Genomic DNA, 14,910 nt, shown 5'->3' with positions numbered 1-14,910 from the left:
TGAATCAGTGTTTCTGTTTCAAAATTTTGAAGAAAAAGAGAGAATACTTTTTTGAACAAATATATTTTCTAACAAAGGAGACATTGTGCTCCCCAATAGTTTACAATTAAGTTTATTTAGATGAGACGTAATGTCTACTATGAAATAAAATTATTGGATCCAGTGATCGCTCTCTAGTTCTGGAAAGTGAGCACACTTGTCAAGGAGGAATGCCTTCATCTTTGATAATAAGGTAGCGTTACATTTCCTATTAATAACTAACTTACCTTGTTATGCAGCAGAAGATCTGCATAATCACTCTCCATTTCAGCTGACAATCGTTGAATCTGGCAATGATTAAGAGCTTTAATAATCACCAATGTCATAGCTTCGCAAATTTCCTCAGTAAATGTCTGCATACAAAGCATTTGTTGATAAATGAAGCAATGGTAAGTAATTATCTTGTGATTAAGTTTTACCTTCAAAAAGCAACAAACCCAAAAGCCAGTGTAGAAGTGTGTACAGAAACAGATAAGTGAGAAAACCGCGCAGTATGCATGTTTATTTGTATATAACTGCCGACTTCGAATTTTCCTTTTTATATGACTGCATATACAGGGTGAGTCACCTAACGTTACCGCTGGATATATTTCGTAAACCACATCAAATACTGACGAATCGATTCCACAGACCGAACGTGAGAAGAGGGACTAGTGTAATTGTTTAATACAAACCATACAAAAATGCGCGGAAGTATGTTTTTTAACACAAATCTACGTTTTTTTAATGGAACCACGTTAGTTTTGTTAGCACATCTGAACATATAAACAAATACGTAATCAGTGCCGTTTGTTGCATTGTAAAATGTTAATTACATCCGGAGATATTGTAACCTAAAGTTGACGCTTGAAACCTCCGACGTTCAGTTGCATGTTGTAACAAACACGGGCCACGGTCAGCGAGCAGCATCTGCAGGGACATGTTTACGATGACGACCGTGTTTACGAGTGTGGATGTAGTGCACTGTTGTTGTTTGGTCTAGCTGTCGCAGTGTCCGCATGTAGCGCTTGCTGCTATTGTTATTCTGCATTCATCTCCGCATGCAGACCAACTGTAGTACACCGTGTTACCAGACGTCTGTGATAGTGTAGTGTTGTAGGAACTGTGACCATGGTGTATTCGAACTCTGAAAAGGCGGAGATGATACTCATCTATGGCGAGTGTCGACGAAATGCTGCTGAAGCCTGCAGGGTGTATGCAGAACGGTACCCGGACAGAGAGCATCCAGCGTGCCGCACATTGCAAAACATCTACCGCCAACTGTATGCAACAGGTATGGTCGTAGCACGCAAACGGGTCCGTAACAGGCCCGTCACAGGAGAAGCTGGTGCAGCTGGTGTGTTCCTGCTGTTACCATGAACCCATACATGAGAACATGGGACATTGCGAGAGCTGGTGGACTGAGTCAAAGTAGTGTCATGCGCATACTGCATCGTCAGCGCTTTCACCCATTTCAAGTGTTGCTACATCAGCAATTACATGGTGATGACTTTAATCATCGAGTGCAATTCTGTCAATGGGCATTAACGGAGAATGCGTTGCAGTTCTACCTGTTTACCGATGAAGCGGGTTTCACAAACCACGGGGCAGTGAATCTACGGAACATGCATTACTGGTCCGTGGACAATCCTCGCTGGCTCAGACAGGTAGAGCGACGGCGACCATGGACTGTAAATGTATGGTACGGAATCATTGGCGACCACCTCATTGGTCCTCACTTCATTGCAGGGGCCCCAACAGCTGCAACATATATCGCGTTTCTACAGAATGATCTGACAACGTTGCTCGAAAACGTCCCACTGGAAACGCGTCGACGTATGTGGTATCAGCATGATGGTGCACCTGCACATTCCGCAATTAACACTAGGCTGACCATTGACAGAATGTTCGACGGGCGTTTCATAGGACGTGGAGGACGCATAAATTGGCCAGCCCATTCTCCTGATCTTACACCTCTGGACTTCTTTCTGTGGGATATGATAAAGGAGAATGTGTACCGTGATGTGCCTACAAGCCCAGAGGATATGAAACAACGTATTGTGGCAGCCTGCGGCGACATTACACCAGATGTACTGCGGCGTGTACGACATTCATTACGCCAGAGATTGCAATTGTGTGCAGCAAATGATGGCCACCACATTGAACATCTATTGGCCTGACATGTCGGGACACACTCTATTCCACTCCGTAATTGAAAACGGAAACCACGTGTGTACGTGCACCTCACCCCTCATGGTAAGGTACATGTGCATCATTGAAAAAGACCAGTAAAAAGGTGTTAGCATGTGGATGTAATGTGCTGTTCCAGTCTCTTCTGTACCTAAGGTCCATCACCGTTCCCTTTGGATCCCTACGTAATTCGGTGCTCTCTGATACACACGATCGAACAGCGGAGGAGTGGTACTCAAGCGTCAACTTTATGTTACAATATCTCCGGATGTAATTAACATTTTACAATGCAACAAACGGCACTGATTACGTATTTGTTTATATGTTCAGATGTGCTAACAAAACTAACGGGGTTCCATTTAAAAAAACGTAGGTTTGTGTTAAGAAACATACTTCCGTGCATTTTTTTATGGTTTGTGTTAACCAATTACACTAGCCCCTCTCCTCACGTTCGGTCTGTGGAATCGATTCGTCAGTATTTGATGTGGTTTACGAAATATATCCAGCGGTAATGTTTGGTGACTCACCCTGTATATGATTCGTGATCCGATTTGAAGTGCTAGATTTGCATATTTTATTGTCACGTCACTTCTGCATTATCTTTCATTGATTGTATCAATACCCAAATGTATCTTGATATGTACTGTGTAATTTAGAACATTCACGAGTGCCGCGATAAACTTGTTCTGTTATCGTCATTTGTAGGCTTAAACGTATTTATCGTCTTTTAAAGTTTGTGAGAACAGTAGGCCTGTCCACGTTCGAAACATTCGTTCTAATAATTCCATTGTAGAGTTATGTGAGAAATAGCTTACCTTTGAGAATTGTGGAATTAGCAACTTTTTAGCTCAACTGATTAAAAGATAATCAGTGGGCTTAATTTAAAGTTCTTTGTTCACTGCCTTGTAATACAATGCGTTAGCAAAACTGCAGCCCCACTGTGAAAACTATTCTTGAACTCGGAGTGGGTTGGTTGACTTTTGTAAACAGCTGGAAATCGCCCTAACTACTGTCAAACGATTGGCAGCTGCTGCGCATTTGGGGTGTTGGAAGAGCTCCTGAGAATCGTGTGCCTGTGATACTAGTACTGGAGGTACCTCGTACTGCTCTCTTCTGTGGATTCTGTCTCCTCTGCAGAAAGTACAGGATCTGTCATTACTCGTCGACTTGACTGCGAGTGGCGTCTCAGTGTTGGATCTAGTCATCCTGCACAGAGGTGGACAGGGACCAGGGAGGACTCAGGGTGTCGTACTAATCCCTCCATCCCACAAATTTGAGAATCTGTCTTTCACTGAAACTGAAACTGAACCAGTAGGACTCACTTCACCTGTGTGGAGGAAACCTAGTTTGTCTAATGTCGAGAGGAGGCAAACACAAAAGGGTAGGGTCTATTAATCGTCGGCAGTTCAAACATACAGCGAATGATGGTACCATTTAGGGAAATGGCAGCAAGGGACAGGAAAGGGTACTAGGTGCACCCAGTGGGTATTCCTGGGGGCCTCATTCAATACGTTGAAGGGGCCATTGAGCAGCCATTAAGAAGATGCAACTAACTGCAGATTGTGAAGCACGTTGGAACAAATGATGCCTGTTGTGTGGGTTCCGAGGTCATACTTGGGTCATTCCAGCGACAGCAGAGAAGGTTTGGAAGACCAGCCTTGTGCATGGAGTTTCAACGAAGATCACAATTTGTAGCATTATCCCCAGGAACGATCGTGGCCCTCTGGTTCTGAGTCGAGTTGAAGGACTGGACCAGATACTTCAAAGGTTCTGTGACAAGCGAGGCTGCGACTTCTTTGGCCTACAAGATAGGGTTGAGAGCTGTGGGTCCTCGGGCGTTCACTATACATAAGAGGGTGCTACTCAGGTAGTTGACTGTGTGTGGGGTGCACACAAGGGTTTTTTACACAAGGCGACTCTCCATCAAGTTCAGATAACGATAGCCGTAGGGAACCCAGAAGTACCAATGTGAGAGCGAAAGAAGTATATCCCACAGATGATGGTAAACTCGCTAAGCATTCAGAACAAGGTTCTGGAGATTGAAGCACTCAGGAAAAGTAGTGAGGCTCACATAATACTAAGTACAGAAATGGAGGTGGTGTATTTCTCACAGCAGGCAAGAATCTCGTATCCACCGAGATAGTAACTGAAGCTGCATGTGAGATTGCTTGGGCTAGACTCAGTATCAGAGGTGGGCAAAAAATGATAACTGGATCCTTCTATCACCCACCAGGCTCGTGTCTTGATGTAACCGAAAACTTCGTAGAAAATATCAGTTCGTGCATATGTAAGTTCCCTAATGATATTATAATCGTCCCTGGAGAGTTTAATCATTCACCAATTAATTGGGAAAATTATAGTTTTGTTAGTGGTGGGCAAGATAAGACATCCTCTGAAACGTTATTAAATGATTCCAAACTACAAACAACTGAAACAAGCAGAAAGATGTATATGTTCAGTAAACTAGATAAAATATCAGTAGTGTCGTATCCCATTGAGGAATTTGAAATTTTCAGCACAAGGCAGGAGCATGTAGATGAACTATGGTTGAACTTTAAAGGAAACGTTGGCCATACACTGGATAGATATGTTTTCAGTAGAACATTTCTAAACAAACAGAAACCGCTGCATGATGGCTGTAGAACAAAGCGTAAGACTATGGATCGAGAGATGTTGAATGAAATGTGTTTGGTCTCAATAGAGCAATTCGTGAAGCCTTCAGTGACTACCATAGCAGAATATTGGTAAGTTATCTTTCACAAAACCCACAGAAATTCTGTTAGTGGCACCAAAGTTAGTGTCCAGTCCCTACTGAATGAGGCGGGAACTGAATTTGAAGGTAGCAAAGCAAAAGCTGAAATACATAAATCCTTTTTAAAAGTTCCTTTCCAAAGTAAAACCCAGGAGAACTACCCCAGTGTAATCCGCATACCACTGAAAACATGAGTGAAATAAGTATTAGTGACAGTGGTGTCAATAAACGGCTGAAATCGTTAAAATTGAACAAAGTTTCAGGAAGCGATGAAATCCCTGTCAGATTCTATACTGAATTTGCGGCTGAGTTAACTTCGAATAAAAACCCGTACCCAGTTCTTGGAAAAAGCACAGGTGACATCCGTCACAAGAAGGGTAGTAGAAGTGATCCACAAAACTACCATTCTGTATCCTTGACATCGATTTGTTGCAAGATCTAGGAACATATTCTGAGCTCAAAAACAATGAGGTATCTAGAACAGAATGACCTCCTCACTGGCAACCAGCATGGATTCCGAAATTTTATTTGACACCCAGCTCGCACTTTTCTCACATGACATACTGAAAGCTTTAGATCAAGGCAGTTGGGTAGATGCAGTATTTCTTGATTTCCGAAAATAATTTGACTCAGTGCCACACCTCTAATTATTATTAAAAGTACGGTGACAAGGGCCATCAACTGAAATTTTTGACTGGATTCAGTACCTTTTGGTAGGGAGTATGCAGCATGTTACCTTGGATGGAGAGTATACGTCAGATGTGGAATTAACTTCAAGTGTGCCCTAGGGAAGTGTGTTGGGACCCTCGCTGTTCATGATGTATATTAATGACCTTGAAGACAATATTATAGTAACCTGACACTTTTTGCAGACGATGCAGTTATCTGTAATGAAGTACTATGTGATTAAATGTTCAGATCTTGATAAGATTTCAAAGTGGTGCAAAGATTGGAAGTTTGCTTTAAACGTTCAGCAATGTAAAATTGTGCACTTTACAAAACGAAAAAAACTTTGTATATGAGTACAATATCAGCGAGTCACCGCTGGAATCGGCCTACTCATAGAAATACCTGGGCGAAACACTTTGTAGGAGTATGAAATGGAATGACCACATAGGATCAGTCGTGGGTAAAGCAGGTGGTAGATTTCGGTTTATTGGTAGAATACTGGGCAAGTGCAGTCAGTCTACAAATGAGACTGCTTACAAATCACTCATGTGACCGGCTCTAGAATATTACTCAAGTGTGGGGTACCCATACCAAATAGGACTGTCAGGGAATAGTGAAAGTATACAGAGAAGGGCAGCACGAATTGTCACAGATTCGTTTGATCCGTGGGAGAGTGTCACAGAGATATTGAAGGGACTGAACATGGAACGTTCTTGAAGATAGATGTAAGCTATCCCGAGAAAGTCTATTAATTAATTTTGAAGAACCGGGTTTAAATGATGACTGTAGGAATATACTACAATACCCTACGTATCGCTCTCATAGATATGTGAATATGAGATTAGAATAATTACTACACGCACAGACGCAATCAAACAATCATTCTTCCCGCGCTCCATACGTGAATGGCACGGGAAGAAACGCTAAGAATTGGTACAATGGGACGTACCCTCTGCCATCCTCATGGTGGTTTGCAGTTTCTTTGTATATGCAGTTGTAGGCGTAAACCTATTTCTTACACCATCCATATTTTGTTGAAACTGAGACAACTTTATCGAATGCAGTATGATTTTTTTTCAGTTGACTCAGCTACGGCTTTTGCTGTATCCTCCACACGTATTTAATAACCTTCGAGAGGCTATAATCCCAAAAGTCCTTTAAAACCTGTAGCTGAAATAATCGTACAAAAAGTGAAACTTGTGCTGTACCATTTGTCACAAGACTCGTCAATTTCGATTGATAAACCTGAAAGCAGTTTAATATCTGTGACACGGTTGTTTATATTTGAAGAGCTTTTCACTGTTTAGCAGACAAGGGTTACACTGCTGGAAGAGCCACACTCAAAGAGACGAAGAGTCGCACGTGTCTCGTAAGCTAGAGTTTGCCAAACTCTTCTCTAGGCGATTAAGAAACAAGATCACCCTCCTCACCTACCCTCTACGCTTTTTACACTTCCACGCGTGATCGGAGCGTCCAGAAGGCAGAGACCACCCCTGCGACTGTTAAAACGAAATGAAAGCTGCGCAGCATCCGCACACTGCGAATGTCGTCTCTCTCGATAAGCTTTGCTGTGTGTCGCCCTTAGGGAGCGCTGTGCAGCCAGCGGGAACTGTATGACTTAGGACGCACCAAATCCGTGGGAGAAAAATACGTGGATTTTGTTATTTATAAAAGTTGAATGGAATGGACAGTGTCTTGAAAGGAGGATATAAGATGAACATCAACAAAAGCAAAACAAGGATAATGGAATGTAGTCGATTTAAGTCGGGTGATGCTGAGGGAATTAGATTAGGAAATGAGACACTTAAAGTAGTAAAGGAGTTTTGCTATTTGGGGAGCAAAATAACTGATGATGGTCGAAGTAGAGAGGATATAAAATGTAGGCTGGCAATGGCAAGGAAAGCGTTTCTGAAGAAGAGAAATTTTTTAACATCCAGTATTGATTTAAGTGTCAGGAAGTCATTTCTGAAAGTATTCGTATGGAGTGTAGCCATGTATGGAAGTGAAACATGGACGATAAATAGTTTGGACAAGAAGAGAATAGAAGCTTTCGAAATGTGGTGCTACAGAAGAATGCTGAAGATTAGATGGGTAGATCACATAACTAATGAGGAAGTATTGAATAGGATTGGGGAGAAGAGAAGTTTGTGGCACAACTTGACCAGAAGAAGGGATCGGTTGGTAGGACATGTTCTGAGGCATCAAGGGATCACCAACTTAGTATTGGAGGGCAGCGTGGAGGGTAAAAATCGTAGAGGGAGACCAAGAGATGAATACACTAAGCAGATTCAGAAGGATGTAGGTTGCAGTAGGTACTGGGAGATGAAAAAGCTTGCACAGGATAGAGTAGCATGGAGAGTTGCATCAAACCAGTCTCAGGACTGAAGACCACAACAAACAACAAAAGGGAGGGATTGACATTTTACCACAAATATACGCAGAAGAAACAAAATCATAATACACATTGTGTAATCCGTCGAGAGGAGCTGTAACGAGAAGATGTAAGGGAGGCAGTGACATCACGTATGACATGAGTGAAACAATAGTGCATTCTAGAGAAACGAGACGGAATTATACTCCCACAGCTTTGTGTACGTGGGGAAACGATAATATTATTTTATTCTGAATGATGTGGCATTCTCCATCCAATACGTGCTAGCTCCATTTCATACATATTTGGAATCATAAAAAAAAAAAAAAATTGAATGCAGTGTAAACGGAACGATTTCAGAACCGAAAGAAGCGGAAAACAATAACTGTGTATTGATGTCACTATAGATTAAATAACAAGACGTTTGCTGGTGGAGGAGAAAAGGGAGCTCCTTGGACAACATGGATGTCATTATTTTTATCTACATGACCGAGATTATCTCCTAATGCTATTGCTTAGCGTTTGTCTAATTATTAAATTCATTTTTGACCTTTTTCGATTGTTTTTACCGGCGGTATCAACTGTGGAAAAATTACTGTTTTCGACACAAATAACACTGACTATTTTGGTGGAGAGTGAACGCACGTTGGCGATGGATGATCTAAGACGCCGTCAACGCAGATACTGCTTCGTATCTCAACCTCAGGTTTGTTGTGGTAGCCGACAGAGAGCTCTATCTGTCATCCTGTGGCCTCTTGTCGATACAATCTGTGTGACATTTTACTGTCATAAGTTATTACTTAAGTAAACCATTACTATCTTGCTATAAAGCTACTTGCGTGTGAATTTCCTCCATTGGTAGGCGCTTTGCATACAGAAATAAATCACGTCCATCCTACTCCTTGGCCTTGTGGTATTCACGTTGCAGCAGACACGTAAAAAGAATATAATTGCGTATGACTTAGAGGATATAATCGAAAGTGCTGCCATCCTGAGTCTTCCCGGTTGTTTTATACGAAACATCGACTAAATTGCGTTTGACTTGGGGCGACTAGTGTGGTATGTTATCTATCTGTTTATAATTTTAATTATTTAACATGAACATCGAATTCGCCAACTCGTGCTGTTGATGTGCACACGTATATAGGGGAAAAAGTATTCTGAATGTTTACTACAGAGGGTACAGTAACACTGAACCGAAGGCTCAAGTCTAGATTACGTGTATTATTTTATCAAATTGCGTATCTTAATTCTAATTAAAATTACACCATTGTCATGTATATATCATGACAAGCATAGGGTAGCATTATCACATTCTTCCATATGGTTGTCGGGCTTTGGAGCTATATCTCACACTTTTTTTTTATAGACATCGAGGACGATACTTTAATAAATATACACCGTTAAGTATGCGTTTCTGGAGTGCTGAGTAGCACTACCCATCTACCCATGACGCTTTGTCATTGCTGGACCCCCACCACCAAGCTCCCATCCTCCGAGCCCCCGCCCCCCCCCCCCCCCCCCCCCCGCGCCGCACCACGCCACCCATCGGTCCTGGGATATTCCACGTCATGTCACACACAACATATCGCAAGTTCAGTCGTACTTAGAAGATCATGTGACTGGAAGTTTTACCATCATGGTCTTTACCCGGTAGGTTTGTGCTACTACAGTGAATAATCACCATCAGCAAAAAAAAGCATTTGGTGTTGGTGGTCATATCGCCATGATATGACGCATTCGATATTTGTTGCACACTTTTACGAATACTCAAAAGGCGCTAGCACTATGGGACTTAACATCTGAGGTCATCAGTCCCCTAGACTTAGAACTACTTAAACCTAACTAACTTAAGGACATCACACACATCCATGCCCGAGGCAGGATTCGAACCTGCGACCGTAGCAACAGCGCGGTTCCCGACTCAAGCACTTAGAACCGTTCGGCCACAGCGGTCGGCTTTTTACGAATACTAAGGCAGATTAACCTGATGTCTAAGCCGACATCTTCTGGAGAAGTAAATACTGTTGACTTGTGAGGTTGTGCATGTATTCCATGTAACCACAATAGACAATTGATTATAAAGCTATGCTATAGTTTTAATTATTGGATCTGGAAATTGATTACATGATGCTCTAAACAACAATGCTGACAGTTCTACTGTGCACCGTTCGTAAGTTGGATGACAGTCTACCCGTCGTAAACAAACCAGTATGAGATACAATGCTAACCCATACTTTATTTTTATAGTGTTATCAATATGGCAAATTCTAGTGACCATAAATATGAGGAAAGCGAAGAACAACTATGCATCTCTAGAGGCTCTGACTGTCTTACTGGCAGAGACATAGAATCTCCCCACTTCTGATACGTAAAGGAGGCAACGTGGGTCGAGCAGACTTAGATTACATATTAAATTGATCGTTCTGCAATTTGTTTACTGGCGGAGTAATACTAGTTTAGAAGTTTTATTTTTATTACCCCTCCCTACAATTCGAATATACAAACGTTATATTTTTAGCATGATGTGAACATGTTGTGGATAACAGTAGTTTCAATAGATTATTTGATAATGGCGTGATGCCTTACTCAACATTCTTCTTTGAAAACAAGGGCCGGCCGGTGTGGCCGTGCGGTTCTAAGCGCGTCAGTTTGGAACCGCGTGACCGCTACGGTCGCAGGTTCGAATCCTGCCTCGGGCATGGATGTGTGTGATGTCCTTAGGTTAGTTAGGTTTAAGTAGTTCTAAGTTCTAGGGGACTGATGACCTCAGTAGTTAAGTCCCATAGTGCTCAGAGCCATTTTTTTTAAAAAACAAGGTGATCAGGACCTATAATGGTTTATAAAACGATGTGCTGTATTATTCCTATAGTTTTAACGTGGAAATCGATTACGCAAAAACGTCGATACTGGCAGCTCTTTCGTAGCTAATGTAATGGCGGAATTCAAAGTTACTCCGCTGAACGTGAAACTGTTGTGTCGTCTACACAGGAATCTTCCAGAGAATTAAAGTAAATACTATTGATTTGTGTGGCTTCATGTACATTTCATATAATAGGGTCCAGCGCTACTTCCTATAGATCCTAGACTGGGAAACTTGCTTCATTATGCCCCTGGCAGTTATGACTGGCAGAAACATAATTTTTCCAGGTGTGTTACGCTCCCAGTACGCAGTGCTAATGTCAGTATAGTGCTGTTAATACACTGAAGAGCCAAAGAAACTGGTACACCTGCCTAACATCGTGTAGGGCCAACGCGAGCATGCAGAAGCACCACAACACTACGTGGCATGGACTCGACTAATGTCTGAAGCAGTGCTGGAGGGGACTGACACCATGAATCCTGCAGGGCCGTCCATAAATCCATAAGAGGAGGAGGGGGTGGAGATCTCTTCTGAACAGCACGTTGCAAGGCTTTCCGGATATACTCAAAAATGGCTCTGAGCACTATGGGACTTAACATCTATGGTCATCAGTCCCCTAGAACTTAGAGCTACTTAAACCTAACTAACCTAAGGACAGCACACAACACCCAGCCATCACGAGGCAGAGAACATCTCTGACCCCGCCGGGAATCGAACCCGGGAACGGATATACTCAATAATGTTCATGTCTGGGGAGTCTGGTGGCCATCGGAACTGTTTAAACTCAGAAGAATGTTCCAGGAGCCACTCCGTAGAAGTTCTGGATTTGTGGGGTGTCGCATTGTCCTGCTGGAATTGCCCAAGTCCGTCGGAACGCACAATGAACTTGAATGGATGCAGGTAATCAGACAGGGTGCTTACGTACGTGCCACATGTCAGAGTCGTAGCTAGACGTATCAGGGTCCCATATCACTCCAACTGCACAAGCCCCACGCCATTACAGAGCCTCCATCAGCTTGAACAGACCCCCGCTGATTTGCAGGGTGCATGGATTCATGAGGTTGTCTCCATACCCGTACACGTCCATCCGCTAGATACAATTTGAAATGAGGCTTGTCCGACCAGGCAACATGTTTCGAGTCATCAACAGTTCTTCGGCTCAGAAAGCCCATATCGATTATGTTTCGTTGAATGATTCGCACGCTGACACTTGTTGATGGCCCAGCAATGAAACCTGTACCAATTTGCGGAAGGGTTGTGCTTCTGTCACGCTGAACGATTCTCCTCAGTCGTCGTTGGTCCCGTTCTTGCAGGATCTTTTTCTGGCCGCAGCAATGTCGGAGATTTGATGTTTTACCAGATTCCTGATATTCACGGTACACTCTAGAATGATCGTACGGGAAAGTCCCCACTTCATCGCTACCTCGAAGATGCTGTGTCTCATCGCTTGTGCGCAGACTGTAACACAACGTTCAACCTCATTTAAATCTTGATAACCTGCCATTGTAGCAGCAGTAACCGATCTAACAGCTGCGCCAGACACTTGTCTTATATAGGCGTTGCCGACAGCAGCGCCGTACTCTGGCTGTTTACGTACCTCCGTATTTGAATACGCATGTCTATACCAATTTATATATATATATATGGCACTTCAGTGTAAATGTCTACGATTGACATTTGAATCTATAACTGTTTATCACATACACGACATGTTTAGGATTTCCGTGGTGTGTCACGATAAAATACGAGATTTGATCAACAGTCTGAGACACTTCTCATGTTGGTTTAATGGATGTGGGCTATAATTATCGCAAGAGCTGCTTCCACGGAATCTTATTTTGATGACAGTCCAGTGCTTGCAGACATATACTTCCAAACAAACATTAGACAGGGATTCATTGTGTTTTTTAAATGCTTGTCGAAACTCTAGGTCGCTTATAAGAGCATGACGCGAACATGACGTCTCTCTTCCTGAGACACACACACACACACACACACACACAAACACAAACAATATGGTGCCTTGTACCACTCACAAAAATGGTGCTAGAGAGGAACACATCTATCGATTTCTAATTTCTCTTACTTTATGGGAAAATGCACACTGGCTATGTATGTCACTCTCCTCAATAGCGTTTTCGCAAAAAGACTGCTGTACAATATGAGTTCACATAGTTCTACGTTACTGATTGAAAAAGTCCATCATTACGTTACTGCTGTTTGGAGAAGTCTTCTACATAGTAGGGATTGTGTTACAAGCACAAAAGTTTCAATGCTACGAAGTGTGGGCAGCAACACATGGGTTGATCATACTACTGTTTTCCTTCTTCATCAGCAACTATATGTGAGTCATCCTGTGATCCATTGATCGCAGTTTACTATCACATACTTAGCTACAACGTATTTTTAATGGCTCCCAGCATAATGGTAAACATGACACAAGCTACTGCATATTTTTCTCAAAATGTTTTTTTTTTTTGTTAGTACATTCGACTTAATAAATTCTTGCTGTTCAGAAAACACTGCTGTTGTTCCTCTCAGAAACATCAGGCTCTGAACTTGACTCCAGTACTAGCTGATTTGCGCTTCGTTATCAGTAATGTGTCCTAGAGACTTTTGTCAGAGCTGTAACGATATAGGTGAACCAGGAGAGAGATGGATTCACGGTCAAATCTTGAGGTCCAACACTGTACATCTGAAGATTTAATGGAATGGTGAACAAGTAGGATTTATTTTGCTATTAAATAATGCATTTTTGTTCATGAGACTGTGAGGTAAATCCAGCAGCTCACAGACACGTAATAAAAATAACTAAGTGGGTGTGTATTCTTACGGCTCCCACTGGTTGCAGAGCGCTTCCGCAACAAAGCTTATCGAGTACAGGCTTCTTGCGATTGGAGAGTCGTCACTAGCAGTGTTTGGACGCCGTTCGGTTTACGTTTCGTTTTAACAGTTGCAGGCGTGGTCTGAGTCTTCTAGACCCTCCGATCATGGATGGGGGAAAGGAATTTCTCAGCCGTTACTGCGGGCGACACACATTGGTCCGTGATCCCTTCCATTTATCAGTTTGCGTTTGCCTTTTTTCTTGCGGTTTCTTGGGGCCAATGAGATGGCTCGTCACCAGGACTGGCGATTGCAAATATGGATAGTTGACGGACGGCCACAGTGTGGTCATTGCTCCCAGGGCTGGTTGCAGGCTCGCAATGCCGGCGTAGGAGCCGCGGCCTCCACATGCAGTATCTCAGATATGGTGGTGTTTGTACTGTTATCACGTATTTGAGTACCTTTTTTTCCAACAGCATTGCGTGTGTTCATGTTGGTCGCAATCTAAAACCACGTGGTAGTAAGTTACACTACTGGCCATTAAAATTGCTACACCAAGATGAAATGCAGATGATAAACGGGTATTCAATGGACAAATATATTATACATGTGATTACATTTTCACGCAATTTGGGTGCATAGATCCTGAGAAATCAGTACCCAGAACAACCACCTCGGGCCGTAATAACGGCCTTGATACCCCTGGGCATTGAGTCAAACAGAGCTTGGATGGCGCGTACAGGTACAGAGCTGCCCATGCAGCTTCAACAAGATACCACAGCTCATCAACAGTAGCGACTGGCGTATTGTGACGAGCCAGTTGCTCGGCCACCATTGACCAGACGTTTTCAATTGGGGAGAGATCTGGAGAATGTGCTGGCCAGGACAGCAGTCGAACATTTTCTGTATCCAGAAAGGAACGTACAGGACCTGCAACATGCGGTCGTGCATTATCCTGCTGAAATGTAGGGCTTCGCAGGGGTGGAATGAAGGGTGGAGCCACGGGTCGTAACACATCTGAAATGTTACGTCCACTGTTCAAAGTGCCGTCAATGCGAACAAGAGGTGACCGAGACGTGTAACCAATGGCACCCCATACCATCACGCCGGGTGATACGCCAGTATGCCGATGACGAATACACGCTTCCAATGCGCGTTCTCCACGATGTCGCCAAACACGGATGCGACAATCATGATGCTGTAAACAGAACCTGGATTCATGAC

The sequence above is a fragment of the Schistocerca serialis genome, chromosome 2, assembly GCF_023864345.2.
Source record: "Schistocerca serialis cubense isolate TAMUIC-IGC-003099 chromosome 2, iqSchSeri2.2, whole genome shotgun sequence".
Taxonomy (NCBI): Eukaryota; Metazoa; Arthropoda; class Insecta; order Orthoptera; family Acrididae; genus Schistocerca; species Schistocerca serialis.
This window is presented reverse-complemented; position numbering follows the sequence as displayed.